This window comes from Bombus pyrosoma, linkage group LG13 (genome assembly GCF_014825855.1).
Source record: "Bombus pyrosoma isolate SC7728 linkage group LG13, ASM1482585v1, whole genome shotgun sequence".
Taxonomy (NCBI): Eukaryota; Metazoa; Arthropoda; class Insecta; order Hymenoptera; family Apidae; genus Bombus; species Bombus pyrosoma.
The window spans coordinates 10,733,704-10,753,846 of NC_057782.1; the positions used below are offsets into that span (position 1 = coordinate 10,733,704).

The 20,143-nt window shown below is 43.1% G+C and overlaps 1 protein-coding gene and 1 long non-coding RNA gene across 3 annotated transcripts in view; one reads left to right on the forward strand and one right to left on the reverse strand.

Moving 5' to 3' along the window:
* LOC122574448 (spermidine synthase) overlaps nucleotides 1-20,143 on the reverse strand; it is a 189,949-nt gene that overhangs the window by 24,703 nt on the left and 145,103 nt on the right. The gene's annotated exons all lie outside the window — the stretch shown is intronic.
* The window catches only part of LOC122574457, a 93,873-nt gene continuing 75,480 nt past the window's right edge, over nucleotides 1,751-20,143 (forward strand). The window contains exons 1-2 of the long non-coding RNA XR_006319066.1: nucleotides 1,751-4,545; nucleotides 6,213-6,369. This is a non-coding gene — a long non-coding RNA (uncharacterized LOC122574457). The remainder of the gene's footprint in view (nucleotides 4,546-6,212; nucleotides 6,370-20,143) is intronic.

The window sequence follows — 20,143 nt, forward strand, 5'->3', positions numbered from 1 at the left end:
ACCTATACTTTACTCTACAAATACTCCAAATGAAATTGTAAGGTAAAGTGCGTTCAATACAGATTTTCACAGTTAAGCGTTTATAGGATTAACTGAAAATTACTTTGAAGAACTCGTAACATAGAGCAGGATATCTCGTCGCGTCTAAATTGTTTCCACTGTTACCGAAGATAAGAAAAAACGTCGAATTGTAAGAGAAGTTGGAGTCGTTTCAAGAAATCTGGTAATGATGACAAATTTTATTCTAAACTACAGCGCGATATTGCAGAGAATAGATGCTGATATACGAATTATTTGAATGTCATTCCGAGTTGAATAGGTTGTCTGATCATTGATCGACTTATTTCATTTTACTGCAGTGTCGTTCTGATTGCGTCAGAATCTATATATTTTCAGACATTTCATCATCGCTGTTTTTATATCTATCGACTTCTCCATTACGCTTGCTTAGGCGAAATCATTCCGAGTAATTCTTACACATAAACCGTTTCTGGCGTTTCCATCGTATCGAGGCATGGTATGACTCACTCAATATTTTGATTATAGTAATCATATACGAAAATAGTGTTAACGAGAGAATGAGATAAAAGACACATTTTCCACCAGACGGATGGACGAATAATGCAATTAAGCGAAAATGTGATTCGAAAGGTGTTTCTTCGTCTTCTCTCGTTGTAGAAGATTGCAGCGTGTATGAGAAGAGGGGACGTGGATTAAAACCCGTAAAGGAGAGAGAGGAATATTTTTGGTGATATTCGGTGGCCGAACAAGGACATCCCTGTAATAGTGCGAAATAATCATAGACGAAGTGGTTGAAGAGGTATCGGTGAGGGGGTTGCTGGAAATCGGCCGTTCGAAGAATTGGAAGAAAAGGCGAGAATAGTCTGGGGAAAAGACAGGGGACCGAGATGATCAAATGAAAGGGGAGAGGGATGAAGATGGTCGCATGAACCGGCGACGAATAGCAGGGGATGTTTCAGTTAGCGATGGGATCAAACGTGACTCGGATGGTATTGATGTGCCTTCGTTAAATCGATATTTTAACGTGTCAGCCGCTAATTATATTCTATCCTTCTTGATTTTTTATCCGTTTTTCGATTTCGTTCCTTTCTTATTTTCTTTGAGACAACGTCGGCGTATTTCTATCGCGTTTCAACCATTTAACGAGTACTTCTACGTATAGAAATCCGAACATGTATTTGTTAGCCGGATATCGACGTCAAAAGACAATGTTAATTTACATTTATTCAAATCAAATGTTTCAACCTCGCGATTAATTCTCCGAGTTGTCCCCGTTTTTAATTGATTTTACTCCTGAAGCAGAATTTTCCTCGCGTTTGAATAGCTTCAAATCGAGGACGAATCGAGCTTTCAAACGCACGGTTACTATTTCTGTTGTGCCGCGTTGAATTTGCAATTCGCGAGGCTCTTTCGTTACAGTATCTCTCGCTCTTTTTACGCTAAATACATTTGCTAAAATCACAAATGCATCTTAGAATTCTCTCCGATCGACGCATTCCAAAGAAATGTACAATGATTCAGTATGTCTAAAAACAGAAAAAAGAACTCTCAATTTAGGTAGAAATCAGAGAAAGGAAAAACGGAGAATCCAAACAAGGTCTCTCGAAACAAGTAAATTAATCAGCCATAAAATTCCTCGTACGCCGTTTCCACTATGAATTCGCTTAAAACTGACAAAGCTCGACCAATCAAACGACAAATCGATGAAAAATAGCAAGTAGGTCTCGGATCGGTCCCATCGCTATTCCACGATGGAAAGAAAGGAGAAAGAGGAAGGAACGAAGAGGCGTAGAGGGACGTACGGGGCATCCAAGCAGAAATCGCACGCGCAGGCGCCATTTCGCAAACATGGCCAGCCATCTTGCGATGCGTAGCGTTCGAACGGCGGAGAAGGGGTTGGAATATAACCGTTCTTGGTATCGAACTGCGCTTCAGTACCTACGGAGACAGAGACAGGCATAGAACGTCCTTTAACACCTCTGCAATCGCTACGCGTTCTCCATTTTTTCCCCTTTCAACCTCTTTTCTCTACTCTTCCTCCTCTGTCGCTCTTTTTCCCTTTCTTTACCTCCTAGTTTTACCATTCCGTTAATTTCTCTTCTACGTTCTTTTTACTTCGATTCTTTCCTTTCATCGCTAAAATCCCGTTGAAGTTAAACAAGTATGCGGCCACGCGAGTAATTGATCGCGCCAGTCGCGAGTCGGTGTGAAACTGAAACGATACATCGCGATCTCCGCTCCGACGTCTCGAACAAGGAAACGTAATATATCTGTCGAAAATTTTCAAAGCCACTTTACTTCTCTCTTTCTCTCGTTTCTTCCATAGCTGCTGATCTTTTTGATTAAGCACGAGCTGCTACACTGTGTAATTAAGAGTCGTTGATCGCTTACGCGTGACATCGAAGGGTTGGCACGTCGAAATTCGCACGAAACAGGTCTCGACGTTGTTTGAAAGCTGCCGAATCGTTGCCTGCTCTCTGATCAACGTGTTTTAACTCGGACCCTTTCTTTCAACGAATAGTACGGTGATTTCACGACGAACCAATGTGGTGATTCGATAGACGACAGAAAAAAAAATGTTTTGTTTCGGAAGTAGAAAGTTTTGCTGGCCTATAAATTGGAAAAAACACGTCGATCAAAACGGGATTTAATCGACTTAATATATGAAAATAGCAATCCCCTATCGAAGATCGATGGTATCGTGAGTTTTTCTTTTTAAATGATTTTCAAAGTAGCTTTTCGTTCGCGGCTGATTAGAAATTTCTCGGCGAACGAGTGTGGCTGGTCATTTGTTAAAAGCGGCACAAAGCGTGCGCCAAAAACCGGGTCATCCACTTCTCGCGAAAAATCGATACGAAATGGTGGAACGCGATTCCTGGTCTGACCACTGGTTGACTCGTTCCACTTGCCGCGCCGTGGATAGTCATTTTTCAATGGCGAATTTTGTGATTCGCGCTGCACTGGGTTACGTTAGTTACGTCGCGCTTAAACCGAGTTTGCCAATATCGTGTCGTTAGACGACTCCAACGGTATGAAATGACGTTCAGCAAGATCAGCAAGAATGATTTTCCGTCGAAGGAAACAAGATGTTTCGTTCGAGATAATCCAATTCTTCGATGAAAAATATTCCTAGAGATCGTATAGATATTACTATCCCTAATTGTTTCCTACGTTTATATTTTGTCACCGTCACATTCTTTACTCTCCAATTTTTTTACGCGTCACTATCTCTCTTCTCATCCTTTGTTCGGACGAATTAAAATTCTTTTTATCGTTCTATTTATTGGATATCGTACAACGACGGATGCGAGCTCTTCGAACATCATTCTTCTGGAGCCAATTCGTGGATCTAATCAGGTGCACATGACAGTGAAATAATCGTCGTTAGAAAGCGAGACGTTGTAAGTCGGCCTCGAATAAAATTCCGTCGAAGCCAGCTGTATCTATTTGATCGAGAAGTTCCAATGCGATACGATTCGCGAGCAAGGCGACGTTCTCTACCTGTTGCACGTTGCTTTCATAGGAAATTGCCTTACCGACATATTGAACATTGTCATTCCTGTCTATGGATGGTAATCCTGTGCAGAAACGTGCCACTGTGGGATTACAACGCCTTCTTTTTGTCTTTTTTTTTTCATCGTTATCGGCCTCGTATGCGCGATAAAGTCACTCGATGTTCTCATCTGTAAACGCATTTGTTCAGTGTGGTGCAATTTATCAACGTACTCTTTCTCTAGAGCTTATTATTGCGCCTGATATTTCCCCGCGTCTGACGGAAGATCGTTTACCGTTCCGTAAATGGTATGCAGAGAATATTTACGAAGCTTTTGCTTTCCCTTTTGTTTTAATTTTAAAAACAGGGGGAAAAGACCGTAAGGGAGTAGTTCTTGGACATTCGTAGAATTAATCTTCTTGTAGTTCGGTGTAGCAACGATAGGAAAAGTATTTCAATTAAGGGAAGGAAGTCGTTGAAACGATGCACCGCGAAATTGGTTCGTCTTGCTTTATTATTTTGATCGTTTCTAAAGAAATCTCGTATTACCCTATTCGACGTTTTAATCGGGGGAGAAAAATTATTCGATCGTTGGAATTAAAATTCCGGTAAGCAATATCAATGTCGGTAATTTTCGATTTCTTTAAACTTTGGATCACTGAACAGCCGAGAAAGATTCTCACGAGGAAAAGAATAGATGGCTGGTACCATAGCTACACACGTTTCGTTCTGATAAACGTGGATCGCGTCGAGGAAATTAATTCCGCTTCGTAGAAGGATACTAAGTGTCTACCTGTTGCACCACGCTGCCAGACGAAACGGTCTCGATCGTTTTTGGAGAATCGCGAAAGTGAAGGAGAAATACAGAGAAAGAAAGAGCAGGAGAGAACGACAGCACTTGGCGAATGAAAAATTTTACGCGTCTACGCGTACGAAGAAACCTGCTGGTACGTCGTTGCTTTCGCAACTTGTTGCTAGTCGTTCAGAGATCTCTCCACTTCTCGATTCCCGGTGCTGCTTCCTGCACACAGGTAATTTTCCCACTAATTTTCAAACTAGAAAGATACTCGTCTCTCCGAATAGACGTTATGCACGTAAATGCCTGAGAATGAGAACGCTTTTCATAAAAGACGCTGCTTACCTTCAATTTAGAAGTACGCATCGCTGAATCACGTCTCTGCTTCGCTCTAAACGTTTTCTTGGCAATTCTTTATACAGCAATCCCTTTGATTTAATACCGACTGACTTACGTTCGGAATATTCCCTGTTATTTCTTTCGATAATTTCTTTATAGACTTTCCTATAATATTCGTCAGCCTGTGCCTTCTACTTGTCTATTCTCAGATCTACGTTTAATTATCCACAAAGCTATCGCAAGTCTTCTCTCGTTTAGTCGGACCTTCCGTTCTTTGTGGTTTTGGTCCCTTATATACTAGCCCGTGTCTCGACGTTAATTCCTTTTTAATTACAAGTACCGCGACATCTTATCTTACGTTCACGGTTCATCGATATTCCTTTGACATTCGAGGAAAAAAAATTCGTTCGGCTATCGTTTCAATCTCTTCGAGTCTGTTTCATTCAGAAGGCTCATCTCCTTTGTCGACGATATTTCGTTTCTCCTAGTTTCTTTTTGCCGTTCGCGATCCTGCAGATCTCTCGGATTATCGATCTCCTTGCTCGATGTCTGAAAGGACGGTGCACGTTTCTAATTCCCAAATGCAACATGACGATATCGTAGCCCCGTATAAACCTTCTGCGATTCGTTGCCATCTACGTGACAGATTGAAACGGTTGCATTCATAGTTTCTCTTGTTGAGCGTAAGTTACGTAGCTCGAAGCGAGTTTCAAAAAGTTATAACAAAAACACTTGGCCGTGTTCTGCTCCTCGTTGAATACCGAAAGAAATTAAAAAGAAATTTACGGCTTCCAACGGGATAACTTTCTCAGCTTGGAGTCGAGCAATTGACGTTTCGCGTAGCATCGAACTATAATCCAGGCTTAAACCGAGTGACCCGAAACTTTTGTCCGCCAGTGCACGTTCTCACGATACTTGACGCCATTTTCCTCTGACGCAACACCGAGCAAAGGTGTTTGGTTTGTTGGTTCGTTCGACAAACGCGGGACGCGACAAAATGACGAGAAAGGATGGAAAAATTCGAAATATCCGTCTCGCTGAGTTATGCGCGGACAGTGTAGGGACTCACCTGTTGCGCGTTAATTCGTCGCCAGGGAAAGAGGGTTGAAGGGGACCGGTAAAGGGTAGAAAAAAAGACATCGCGGCCGCTCCTTTCGTGCAATATTTAAACAATTCTCTTCGACACGCGCCATACGCGACCTGTTGCGCTGTTAATTTAATGAAAAATTCAGGCTTTCCAGCCAGGCGCCGCCCTGGAATTTCATTGACCGACGTATGTAGGAGGTCTTGAGGAATGTCTCTTGCTTTATTCGCCTCGAACCAAGCCTCCGAGGCACGTGCTGGGGACTTGTCTCGCGAAATGAAGTTGAAATGTTGAAGAGACGCGCATTTAGGTTGATGTATAGCGACGGTTCAGCTTCCACGATGAGTCATTTCTCGCCTTATGTTTTTTCTCATAAGTTACTCGAGCGATACTGTTAACCGTTGCAACACCGTGCCTGATGTAGAACATTTAAATATTACATTTAACAGTTGTTACATCGAAACTTTTTTTAATCGTAGGTGCTGTAGTGGGACAAAATTCTCGTCGTTTCCGTGACACTGACCCTTCGACGATCGATCCATTAACGCCAGCGTGGTATTTTCAAGATACGTTCCTGTTTCCCTTCGACGATAGAAGCCTCACCTCTAGAATGATACTAATCGTATAGCAATTATGGTAAGCGATTTTAATGTACCCATAATGTTCTATCGTTATGATGTTATATCGTTCTATTTTGCCTTCAGAAGGATTCAAAGTAAATTCAGTGCATATTAAATACGATTCGTAACAACGTTAATGACCATCGCGATAACCTGAGTGAACCAAGTATCAAACATATAAAACTTCCGCTTTTTCCCTATTTCGCTTCTCGCGAAGAAAATAACGCCAGTGTACCGACTCCGTTAGGGGTTAGGGGTGGCTATAACCAATTTGAAGCCTGCTCGATTTTATCGGAAGTCAGGTCGGTAGACAGCGCAGCCGAACAACACCGCAGGAATTTAATTCAACCAGCAATTCTTCCATCGACCTCGGCAACCACGAGAATAAAGTTTCGGGAAGAAAAGATCCGCCAGAGGCGTGTTGCTATCGATCGGCATGTTCGGTGTGCCGTTTTCGGTTGCGTGCCTAACTTCCGGCCGATTTTCTCGCTGTTATTCGATAATGCTAAGACTAATCGCCGAAATTAACCGGTTTAAAGGGCAGAACTACAAAAAACCAAAAATAAAAAATGCCAAAATTTAGAAAGTATGGTCGATTACGTTCATTCAATGTTACAGCATCGATAATCGCGATTGGAAGCAACGTTTAATTGCTCGAATCAAATCGACTAATTGTTAAAAGTAGCTCTGAATATTACTACAGACGAAACTGCTTAAAAATCATCCGTTATCGATCTTTCGTTTCAAGATATTGCCGTACAATACTTATTAAAAGTACTAAAATTTGAAAAAATTGTAACATTCGATTCGCATTAGTTATTCTCAAAGATCCATATGACACGTGATCCATATGAACGTTCCTCTTTAAGTCTCGAGTCGCACACTCTCGGATTACTCGCTCACACTCGTTCATCGATTTACCCTACGCACGATTTACGCACGAGTCGCCAGAGCTAGGCAATGACAGAACGCTGAGTCAACATCATTTTTCTGTTGCTGCCAGCGACGTACGTAATTTCAGGAAGAAAAAGTAGGTCACTCCGTATCTTAGAATCTCAGCCACCGTTTTGCCATGCCGCGTGTCTAAGACGCCGCGCTCCAATATCTCATATCTCGGAAACTAATCGAGTTATCGACTCGAAACAAAACCGAGATTAAAGAGCAAAGCTCCGTCTCCTGTGCAACTCTTGACACCTTCCCTGACGGAGTTTCGCGTTAAATTTGGCTGTTCGAAGAAAGTTCCGCTAGCTTTGGTATTTGGTGGATGCCAACTTAGGTATACAAACGTTTCGTCAACGTACGCGGATACTCAAATAAACGTTGAAACGAGTGGATCGGAGACGAAAGAAAATTTTCTTTTTCGAAAAAAGAAGTCTTCTGAAGAACTTCTGCAAGTGATCCATTTACCGTTATTCCGAAAAATATATAATCCTGGAATTTTCTTGACAACTTCTCTCGAAAGTATCCTTCTCGCGCAGTCTCGTTGCAGACCTAGCATACACCCTTAATATTTATATTTATTACGACTATCCCAAAAGCAAGTTTTGTTGCTCGTTTAAACCATCTTATACGGCATCCCATTATCTATCTACTTGGTCGGGACAGAGATTTAGCCGGTGCAGCGACGGTTTCGCGACTAAGGGTGGCAAACGAAGAGCGATAAAGCTCTATTTACGAGGCTCGTGATAGCAAAGTCCATTCTGAGTACATCGTATACGAGAAAACGATCAAGGATGCGCGTTAGTCGGCCGCTTAATGGGTCGCCGTTCTCGAATTCATTAGGCGATTGTCTAATTAAGTTAATCGACTGGAGCTCGTCTTGCCATCATAAAAGTCGCGTAGCGCGCCTCGACGCTGACGCCAGACACGTTTTCAGTGCCGAAATTGTTACTTTGCCACGGCCTAATGGCGATAGAAGTTATGGCCCGGTTTATTCGATGGCGGATGACCAGGATTATGGCTATCCCATGGACCTTCTATTTCTTATATCTGCGTTGATATCGATAACGTTTTACGTCACACCCTTTCACGAATTTTCGATCGTTCTCGTGGTAACTTAATTTATATGGTAACGTACGATCGAATATTTTCCTTGATCCGTAAAATGTATAATGCCCGTGAAACGTAACAGTGGTTACGTTTGCATATACCTAACAAGTAGCTATAAATTACCAGAATATCAGGAATTGGACCAAAAATGCCGCGAAATCACCAAATCAAATCGAGAATCTCGTTCCTCTTCTCGCACGAGATCCAGCCCCAGCTATACCACTAACAAGCGTCGAACGATCGATACAATTATATTCTCCGATCGTTGATATCCCTGCAGCAAATGATCCGGTTCGAAACGGGCCATAAATCCGTGGCCTATTAGCCGCCACGTGGTTCACGGATTCGGATTCAAGCGATCGTTCCTAATTATATGTCGCGTTTAATTGACAACCTTTAATTAAAACCGTCGCGAAATCGAGAATCGAACGAGCGAAACACGACCCGTTAGGTGAAATTCGTCGAACGATAGAGGAAACGAATGCGAGGAAACGCGCGAGAACATACCTTGGATCGTCCGGCTACCAAACAACCACATAGCTCCAATTTAATTCCACCCGCGAAACATTTTCTCCAGTTTTCTCTGTCCCCTTTTTCTTCCATATTTTTTTTTTTTATCGTTTCTTCGAAGCAATTTTCCTTTTCTCGCTGTTTCCCTTTGTCCTACCTATTTCCACTGGAAGCTGCGCGATCGACTCGATTACACGGAGCGTGAGGATGCGGGAGCGATATTTCGTCACGAGGATAATCCCGAAGCTGGTCGAACGTCAGTTTCCATTTGCACGTACGGAATTAGCGAACCGCATCGGCGAAACGCATCGATCGACCGAAGAGGATCAGAGTCGCGCTTCGGATAATTTGTCGCGGTTTTCCACCCACCGACAAATGGTGAGATGCGATCTCGTGGCAGAAATAAAAGGCTTTTTGGCAGAAGCCACCTTTCGATAGGGTTATAGGTTTTTACGGCGTTTTTAAGGCTCGTAGAAGCTTCGATATAGAGTAACGGAACTGGATATACCGGATATGTGGACGCGTTGATTGAATATGTCTTAAAACGTGGTAGACGAAAGGTCAACCGAAACACGAGACCAAACCAGCGTATATTTCATCCCATCGTGCAATGAAATTCCTCGCATGATGCGGCTATAGAGCTCCCTGTTAACTATTAGCCCGGTGCACGTGAAATGTCGTTTATACGAAACTTCAATTTTACTTGATCGTTAAATTTTGCTCTACCGTCCATTATTATCATTATCAATCGTTAAATCGTCGTGGATATTTGCTGCGCTTAAAAATACGCAAATAATATTTTCGCATATGGCTTCTAGGGTTCCTTTACATATAAAACCATCTTAAATAACTCGATCCGTGTCGATTTTGTGATCGATTTAAGACGCCAGATAGTAAGATAAATTCGCGATATTCGATGCATTTCTTTTAACGGAAAACACGAGCGAAAAGCAAATCTCGCTTCCATTTAGCAAAAGATCGAAGTGTATTTTCAATCGTACGCAAAGAACGGATACTCGCGCAACGAAAACCACACGAAATACAGCGACGTACACCGCATACGGCTAATTTATTGGACCGTGCCATCGTTCGGTCGACGAACCACGACGATGAACAGAGATGGAAGTTCAGAAACGTAATTATATGTAAATGAAAACTTCTACATACGTAGAATTTTTAATTACGATACTCTGTTGGTTCTTGACCAGGATTATCGTGTAAAAGATGCTCATCAAAACTGGCTATTATAACAACGTTCCATGAAATTGACCAAATTGATGAATATTTCGGACGAATGGAGAGTTCAACCACGATAACGTTTCACTGAACGTTTTAATTTACTTAGCGTTCTTGTTTCTGGCAAACATGATTCTATGTAACATATAAAACGCATTCGTTGAAATACTTTAAACGATCTAATGGAAAAGGAAATTGAAATTGCATTCGATTTAAATCGATATAATTTGAGCCGTAAGCGAGTTAATAATAATAATTCTCAAGTTACAGTGGAATTTTTATAATCTTCGAGTATCAGTTAAGCTAACAGTGTTCTAGCTGCACTCGGGTCGATCGTAATTTTCGAGCTATAATTAAAGTAACGAAGCATCCTTTGGAAGCACATTTTAGTTGAAAGTACCGTGCCGTTTATTATGGATATTAAAAGCTGCAGACAAATTGACGGAAAAAAATTTGCCAAATTTATTATCGGAAATATATTCTCATAAAGATTCGGCTGATCGAAATTGTTGGCATTTCTTTCGATTGGAAGCGAAAAAAAATATAATCTCATAGTTGTTTGTAAGCGTGTCGTGTTATAGATGTTGCGACAGAGATTCGTCAGGACCAAGAACGTTGTTTCGACATGGCTGAAGTAGTCTTAAGGACACTTGTACGAGCTTTATTGCAAGTTGCACATTGTTTATCGACGCCGTTTCCTCGGGACATGGCGTACAAAGCCTGGCTCTGTCGTGAAAACAAGTCAAGCACGACGCAGGACAGTGTACGTGGCGAATACATTTCGTTACACGCTACACGGTAGCAAGCTGACGTGATTTTTGCTAATCAGCCTCTCTCGATGTTTACTCGTCGCTCGCAATGCCGAATTTATTCTACGATAGTCGGTCTATTAAATTGATTTTTTGAGGAAACTTAAACTCGACCTATATATATATATATATCGATACATGTTTGGTATTATATGACGTAACAAATCGATGACTATATATACCATTGCTCGTCGTACCGTAAAAGCCCGCATTAACACATTGCAAACATAATGCATAATTTATCCCAAATTGGGAAAGAAGTTTGGCTACCCGAAGATTAATTAGCAGGAAACGCAACAGCGGACGCAAACGGCCAGAGAAATAACGATGATAATAGTTGATTTGTAATTCCCGATAGTATTGATTCAGATAATAGACGAAGCTACTCAAACGTCAATTTCCATTTGCCTGGTTAGAATTAGCCACGTTTCGTGGAACCGCGTGAAACGCATCAATCGGCAAACGAACGAAACGCATCGAACCATTCCTCTCTCTCTCTCTCTCTTTCTCTCTCTCTCCCCCCTCCCCTACCTCTTTCTCCATCCACTCGAATGTGCTTTTTCGCGTGGGAATAACGGGGATTTATTTATACGTTGTGCACGGAAATTGCTATACATGATACGATGCCATAGATTATATCGAGCGTAACGGACGTCGCCCAATAAATCATTATTGCGAGGGCCAATTATGATAATTACAACGGTTGAACGTCGATAATGTCGTTACGATGACCAGCCATGTATTAACGCTCGACTCGACTCGCTAACACACACTCGACCATGTTTTTTTTTTTATCAAATCGTTTTTAATCATCCTGATTGGGGTCGAGTCGTTGGCGTTGCGCAACGTCAGCTTTATTTCGTTGGTTCGGAAGATCGTCCGATTATGGCCAGGGATGGGATCGAGCTCGATACGTAGGCGAGACTGGGAAACCAGATGGAACGGCTAACTGAAATTGTTTATTAAGAGGATTTTAAATCTTTGGAGAATGTACTTGCAATACGTACGAATATAAAAGAAGAAACAAGCATAATATGTAATAGAATGGATGCGGAATACGCGTATAAATTACGATGCATTCTCCTTTAGTTTTGTTCTCTGTTCCAGTACACTGGCATAGAGATCGCATCAAAATAAAAGATGCGAGTGTAAATATCGCGAAAAACACGGGGAAAATCCGGCACGTGACCTGAATATCAGACGGTTCGGTGTTACATTCAACGTGTGAGGTAAACGGTGAAATATAACGTCAGATAAGCGCGAAAAATAATGTCACGTTGATGCAACATCAAGCTGTAACGCGAAGGGTTGGCTAAAGATCGTGAGAGAAAAAAGGTTTTCCGATGCTCCGCGTTTGCGTTTTACCTGGTAGTGTACGGGTAGATTGAAAAAAAAAAAAAAGGGAGAAGAGAAAAGATACGAGGCGAAGTAAAAACAAAACGCGACGATGATAGCGGTGGTACGATACGAAAGATAGAACAGCTGGTGAAAAGTTTTCTCGGCCGATAGAAAAAGAGATGTGCGGACAGGAAAGCACCGAATTCGGGTCAATGGGAAACGGGATAGGGGAAACTGGAACGTTTTTGCTCCTCTTTGAAGTTTCCACGAGACTCCTAATCTCTTTTTTTTCTCTTCCTTCTTTGTTGTGCCGTTTTTTATTACGCGTGACTAAGATTTACAGTTTCGTACGACGCATAATCTGTCTTTTTCCTTAAAGCTTTAATTTTAAATGTATCGTCTAAGATCGTTCAATTATGGCGGACGAAGGTCAGGTTATTCGAGGCGAAATCTGATTCACGATAAAATTTTGCCACCACGATGCATGGAAGAAGCCGCCCTGGATAAAAAATATACGATTATCGTATTAAAACGTTATCGCTGTTCGATCCGAAATTCCCCGACGAAGCCAGAAATCTCTCTCTCTCTCTCTCTTTGTTTCTTCGTCTAGAATCAATGTTGTATCGCGTTACGCGAATTCGATGCCAAAGTGAAGGAAAATACATTTAATGGCTTGTTGGCTTTTTTAGGTCACTTTCGTGCCACCTCTCTCCGTCGCCGCCGGTTTCTCCGTTACGTTTTTCTACCTGGTTGCCTTTTAAAAAGCGGACCTGCGCGGCGGTAGGATTCACCCGATAGAAAACAATGTCTTGTTACGAAAATTCATCATCGGTAATTAATCGCAAATGTCGTACTTGGCACCTGGTAGTCTACGTACGTATCGTGTAGTTTGATTATTTCAAACCATCTGCTTTCTTCCTCGAAGAGTCGCTTGAAAAAACCATTTATTGAAAAAAGATTTCCGTGCTAAGAAAGAAAAATGAAAGAAAGAAGAATAGGAAAGACCGTGGCACCCGCAGAAATTACTTGTCGCGCCCCCGGTGACTCGATAAAAGTCAATCCGTCGCATAAAGCGGCTAAATAACATCCCTTCGATCGTATTTGAAATCGCGTAACAGGGGATGAAAAGCCGTGACGTGCAGAAGGGTGCAGTCACCCTGCTCCATCGCCCTTATTCGTCTCCCTCTCTCGCATTTGAATCGAGTTAAACCTTAATCAGGCGTAAATGCCGGCACAAACGTAACTTTTAACAGGCCAATAAAGAGGAGGAAATGGAAATCGTGGACGAGCTTGTGTCTTGCGCTCGCGTAAAGCTCGTCGAGATAATAAAGCGCGTGAACGCATTCTGCAGAACGTTTTAAAAGCAACGTGCAGAGAGAGAGAGAGAGAGAGAGAGAGAGAGAGAGAGGCGGAGGAGGAAGGTTTATCGTGTCTGAGCCACGAATCGCGTGGTCGGTGACGCGAACGAATTTATCGATGCTATACGTCGATTAGAATTGTGCGAATTCGGTGAACCGCGATTCTCTTTTGCTTTTTTCCGAAAATCCTTCGCCTCTACGTTTCGTCGAGCTTTTTACAGGAACAACGGCATCGCTGATCGCTCGACCGAGGAATCGAGCGAAGGCCAATTCGCATTCAACCATCGCGTTGCACTGTTGCGACTACATTCCTCTCGATTCTCGATTATTCTGGTATCTTGGTTCGATGCTGATAGACTCGGCCGTTTCCTCGATTCCCGCTTGTCGTTCGCTCGATCACTCTATTACGGTAGTTTTCACTTTTTCAATTTTATGCCGCAATTTCAATCGTTAAATAACGATCGGTTAGCACGTCGATTGCATATATCGACGCGTGAGATTATTACAAATTACATCGGCCGATCGTTTCTTCTTATAATTCTTGCTGTTGCTAGCAGTGCAAAAGACAAATTTCGTTAGAACGGGTGAGTGGCAAATCGAAACGTCGAACGATTGACTATTTGACAGAGGGTGGCCGATCGAAACGTTGAACGATTGACTGTTTGACAGAGGGTGGCCGATCGATTTTTCGGCGTCGCCGCTTTGCAAGCGTGGAACGCCGACAGGGAGTCGGAACGTACCGATGAATATCGGATGGAATGCTACGAGCTTCAAATATTCGGGTTCGGTTATGATTTAGAGCTGTTTGCTGATTGATTTTTATTTTTCTTGGAATGCTCGCGCGCAATACCCGCGGCATTTCGCGTACGTCGATATTAAAAACAGATACGCGTGAAATTGCTATGGGGGTGCGGGTTATTGATAGCTCGCAGCAGCTGCGGCGAGTTCACAATTATACTCGATTCGCTGGATATTTCCTGGTGATAACCAGTGTGTACGCGATATGTTCGTATAATTAGTGGGCGAACATTTATTCGAACGAAAAAATATGAAAGAGCGAAATTTCGAGGGGACAAATTTTTTGAGACATTGGTCACGATTCACGGTGTTTTGAAACGGCCGTATCATCGCGAAACGTTGCGATCTTGATCCTTTCAATCGTGCAAACCGCTATTGTCGTTGTACGTTTCAATTTTCCTTTAAAACGGATCCCTGAATCGTGACAAATCTCGCACGTACAAATACAATTTCCAATTGCATCGATCTCTGGCGCACATTCTCATCTATGGAACCAATTCGTTCGTCGTTTCATGAAACACAGGCTGTTCTACGTTTCGCTAGAGTGGCGAAATATATTTTTCTCGGCGGCGTTGTCGCGGCCGTTTCCTCATTTAATGAAACTCGAAGTTGCGGTGGCAGAGACGCAGCCACCCGGAAAACTTTATCGGGTCATGAAGTGTGACTGGTAAATGAAACGAAATAGAAAAGACGAATCGGAGCTGGCTTGGCGGATATACGTGGCTGGCAGCGAATACACGCGAGATAAGAAAAAACTTGGAAGTGAAATATAAGTTTCGACAGAAAGAGATACGATAGGGGAATGGGAAGGATGGTCGGGCAGGCAAAAGCGAGCTGGTATTACCAGAAATTCCGGAATATAGGCGGCAGGGTAGCGAAGGAACGGGAAAAACAGAAGGTTATACAGACAGATAGTACATTTTTTATTTGGAGTTCGAGCCACACCGAATAGAACCGATGGGCCGTGGATTCGAACGATAGTTGATTGCAGCTTGCGAATCGGCATGAAAATAAATCACGGGCTCTGTGTCGCGAAAGAGATTCCTTCGAGGTCATGCTCTCGAGCTCGACGTGTTTTCCTTATCTTCTTTCTCAAGTGGGTCGAGTTGGTCGCGAGGATCCAGTCGAGCTAAGGTTCGAAGATATTGCTGGAAAACTTTGAACACGTAACTTTTGTAATCATGGTACAAGCAGAATTACGATATACGCTTTACCTGGCTCGTACTTTTCAAACAAACTTTGTAAAACAAATACAGCTAGAAGGTAGAAGATATTTTAAACAATCCTAAATTTTCGCGCTTCCGCTTACGTAAGCTCTATTCAAACAGTACAGAGTATGACAGTTTACGCGAATACAGGTATCGAAGATGTCCGTGAGCCGTTGATGTTACTGATGTCTGGACTCTGATCGAGGCACCAGCTCGTACACTGTTAAACACGGGGTCATTTGCGAACAGCATCGTCAAGTCGCGCGTAAATAAATTTATCCGAGCGCCATCATAGGATATTTGATAGCTGAGATAACATCCACTGTGCCCCAAGCCAACTCTGATGGAATTAACTTCATCTTGCGTCGAGTATAAATAATTAATCGTTATTAAACGTTTGCCACGTATATTAACTACATAGAAAGCAATTTACGTGTGTGTTGCTCTTTTTTTAGAGTGGACGAGTTAAGTAAAAAAGTTTGTTACACCGTTGTCATTACCAAATATGCCAAAATGGTTTCCTCTTGGCTACAAAATTTCGCTATAGCCATCATAAAACACTTGCCGCACGATCTCCTTGACCAGAGTATAGGAGAAGCGATAACCCGGTTGCGCGGTTTCCAGAACTATAATTCTCAGCCGTCCGTTCTAATACTCTTTGTAGCCACGGCACAAAGGTGGCGGCGTTCGCCGCTTAAAACTTTCATCCGGCAGGGGTCTGCAAGTCTGTAACTTAGATTTGAAGGTGGGAAACGAGGTTGGACGAGGACTCGCAGCGGCTTGCGGTGACCCGTGGTCGAGGTCGCTCCTCTTTAATTCGGCCACGCAATCATCCCACTCGTCTGTGAAGTAGTCTCGTCCGTGTTTTTGCGAGTAATCGGCCGAACCCTCGGGTCGACGTTGCACGTCATTGGGATACTCGCGGCAGCCTGTTTTGCCCTCGAATCTTCCTTACAGAAGCGCAGATTTTCTCCCTCGAGCGTTAGAAAAAGGCCGAGGAAGAGAACTTCCATCAAAGGTGGCAACTACCGGTGTTAGTATCGGACAGGGTTTCTCTAACTTGGAATTTTCTACCGTTAGCGAGTTAAATTAGCTCGGCAGAGACCACCGGAGACAACGAAACTCGGTGGTTTTTACGTTGGACGATATTAATCGTCTCGTTGGTGATTCGTTCGATAGAGTTATTGATTCGTAGATCGACAAGAATGTACGTTCCGTGACAGAAAGGTAGCGTGACCTCAAATACCAATATTTCTTATACGCACGTCCGTCCGTAAGTGTTGAAACGCGGACTGCGTCGAAACCTCGTAATCGTTCTTTCGCTTTTCAAAATTTCTTCGTCAAATTCTGACCGAGACTGCTTCTCCACGGCGAAGGAACAGAGTTTCCGAACGATTCGAAAGCGGACTTGCGCGAAAGAAACAAATCTGGCGATCACTCCGCAGCGTTTCTCCGCCGTCCTCGAAGAAGTTGGCTGGCTCTCTTCGGCCGATCGATCTTCGCTGAATCGCGGCCAACCCTGCCAACTGGGAACCGCGTGACCTTTGTCGACGCGTCTCCAGGCGTCTCGGGGAAACGTCGGTGCGGCGAGAAAACGCTGGCAAAAACGAAGGCACGCTTTAATTTGAGACACCGTGTCGCGCTCTCGTGCCTCTCGAGTGGTCTCGCGTCTGTGCCAGTACGGTCCGAAGAGAGCCGCCTCGACGGCGGCCACTTGTCCGACGAAAGTCTGTCTCTTTCTACTGGCAGTCGCGCGTTCCTCGCTATCAACGCGGTATCGACGAGCAATTCCGTCGTTTACGTTCATCGACAGTTTCGCTGCTCGCACTAGTCGCAGCGAATGTGATCAAAGTGATTACTTTTGCAGAAATTATATTTCGAAAGTTATTAGACAAGTAGAAAGCACGTTTCAATTGTACGCGATTGTCCTCGAATCTTTAATTCGCCACGTACGCTTCTAATTTTGTAATTTCGAGGAAATTACGATATTTTGTCCGACGAAAGTCATACCTCGGTATTCCCATTCGAATTCTTCCGGTTGAATTCGAAAACGTTGGGAAGCTGTTGGCATTAGCGAGCGATCGATAGGCGAAGAGGGGTTAATTCATCGTGACGGAAACTCGGCTGTCGAGTTGAAAACCGGTGCGAATGAAATGCAAATCGTCTCGAAAAAATGTCGGACAACGGCAGGTTGTCTTAATTATTTATTTATACGGGTGGCCGGAGCGTCGCGCCGGAGGAAATGTTCCATTAAAGCAGACACGCCTAGGCGTTATTCGACAGGGTCGAGCAAGCCTCGAACTCAATTCACTCGGAATTCAAATTACGGCGTGCACCGTCGGAGCCCGGCTTCCTTCTCTTCCGTTACGTCGTTCCCCACCCTCGCCCCTTCTTCTGGCACCCCCTTTATTTTCCTTCGCCCGGTGCTTCCACCGTCGTGTACGAAGGAATGCGTCGCAGACGATGCGCTCATGCGGTTGAAAACGAGCAGACGGTACCTTACGAACTTGTCGCTGAAATAGGCTGATCGAGGGGCACCTTAGTTCCTCTCGAGGAACGAACAAACTTTTCAACGTTAGACTGAAATAAAATACTCGAATCGCGCGTGAACCAAAAAGAAGCGATTTAATACTTTAATCGGCGAGTTTTTAAATAAAATGCTCGTTTGAGTGGATGCGAGATACCGTTCGATGTTTTTCGTCCGAACACAAGTCACGATTTTCTTGTTCATCCTTCCAATAACTTTAGCCGTGCTCTTTTATATCGAAGTTCAGTCGCGCCGCGGAGCATAGCCCGTAACCAGCCAAGCGAATGCTATTGCGGCAAGCGATAAAGTTGATGGAATCGATGTTTATTTGGACAATGGTAAATGCGCGTTTCTTCCGGTGGCCGCGAGAATAATGGATATCTCGAATACATGCAGATGCTTTCGCTATCGTAATACTTTTTTTTAACTGTTATCCTTTAACCATTCAGGCCATATTTATACGTGCTATATAGCAGAAATCCATTTGTCTGAACGAAATGTTTGTTAATGCCCGATTAACTGAAATTCTGCTGCCTGAATTCACCTATCTGAACTTTATCTCCTATTATACGAACGAAAAATAGGTAGGAAGGATAATCGGCGAGCTCCTACAATACGAACTGCGATTATGCGAACTGTTTGTCCCCCGAACAAGTTAGGATAAGTTATTTGTATTTGATAAATTATTTGCAATTTGATAAATTTATTGTATCTACCGTACTATGCTACATCGATGAGATAAAAATTCAGTTTTGCCTGAAACATCGATCGTAACAAAGGACAATCGGATCCAGCGAAAACATCTAACATCCGGCTCGTTTCTCTTCGGAAACTTCTGGCTGTGCAACGTTCGAACAAGAGGAGGCGTCACGGTTAGAAGTGAGATCGGCGAGCGAAATGACTTTATCGAAAACTGCGCGCGACGTTTACTATGCTCGCGATAAAGTTTTAATCGGTAACGATAATTTATGGGCCGGGCAAGTCGGCTAGCCGAAAGAAGATCGGAAAGGGAGCGTGTTCATCGAGAAATTCGAGCGTCGATAATTCACAAGCGGAGTTGGAGTTTACGAGAAGTCGTCCATTAATCGCGAGAGTGCTTTTAATGTAAAGTGGGCAAAGTCGTAAAGCTCGGGCTAGATCCCGTCCCTGCCGTTTCATACGTAGATCATAGAGGTTTCCTTCCTTTTACGATCCCTTGACCATCATGGACCGCTGATCGGTTCTCTATCTCCGGAGCATGTCAGAAAATCGCCTTTAACCGCTCTAATGTATGTTTTCGCGACCCTTCGTTTCTTTGCCACTGACCACTTTGACTTTTCTCCTCTCGTTTAAACTACTCGTCGTTACGTCAAATATCTTTCGTCGTTTTACATAGTACGTAACGTTTATTGTAATTTAAATTGGAGGAGCGTGTGATTCAATTCCATTAAGAACCAAACTGTAGAACAGGCGCGCTAATTTTTTGCCCGGAAGCGTAGTTCGCAGGCAAATCTCGATAAGTAGATCAATTCGGGGGAAATTGAGAGAAGCCGGAAACCAAGACGCCGACGGGGAAGAGTTATAATCGGCAAGGAATTTCGACATCGTGCATTTAGTTTATCATGCCTGTGTACGCTAAAGCGTTCCAGTTTCTCCCTACTAACGACTTACGGTCCCGCAAAAAGCGAGCCAACAGGTTCAGTTGCATAGTTACAGCATCTAATTAGTTTAATTACAGAGAGTTTATGACGGAGTACAGCTAGAAGAATGTTTATCATTTAAAACATTTAGCTTCGAATTGTTTAACGTAAATGTGTCAAAAATTTCGTAACCTTAAAACAATCCATACCATATTTATAACATTTATAGAACGTTCTAAACTGTCGCCGATAAAAAAATCGTGCCTTATCGATGTTTTATAAATACCATTAATGCCTCTTCTCTTAAGACGATTTAAAAATAATCATCGCAGTAATAA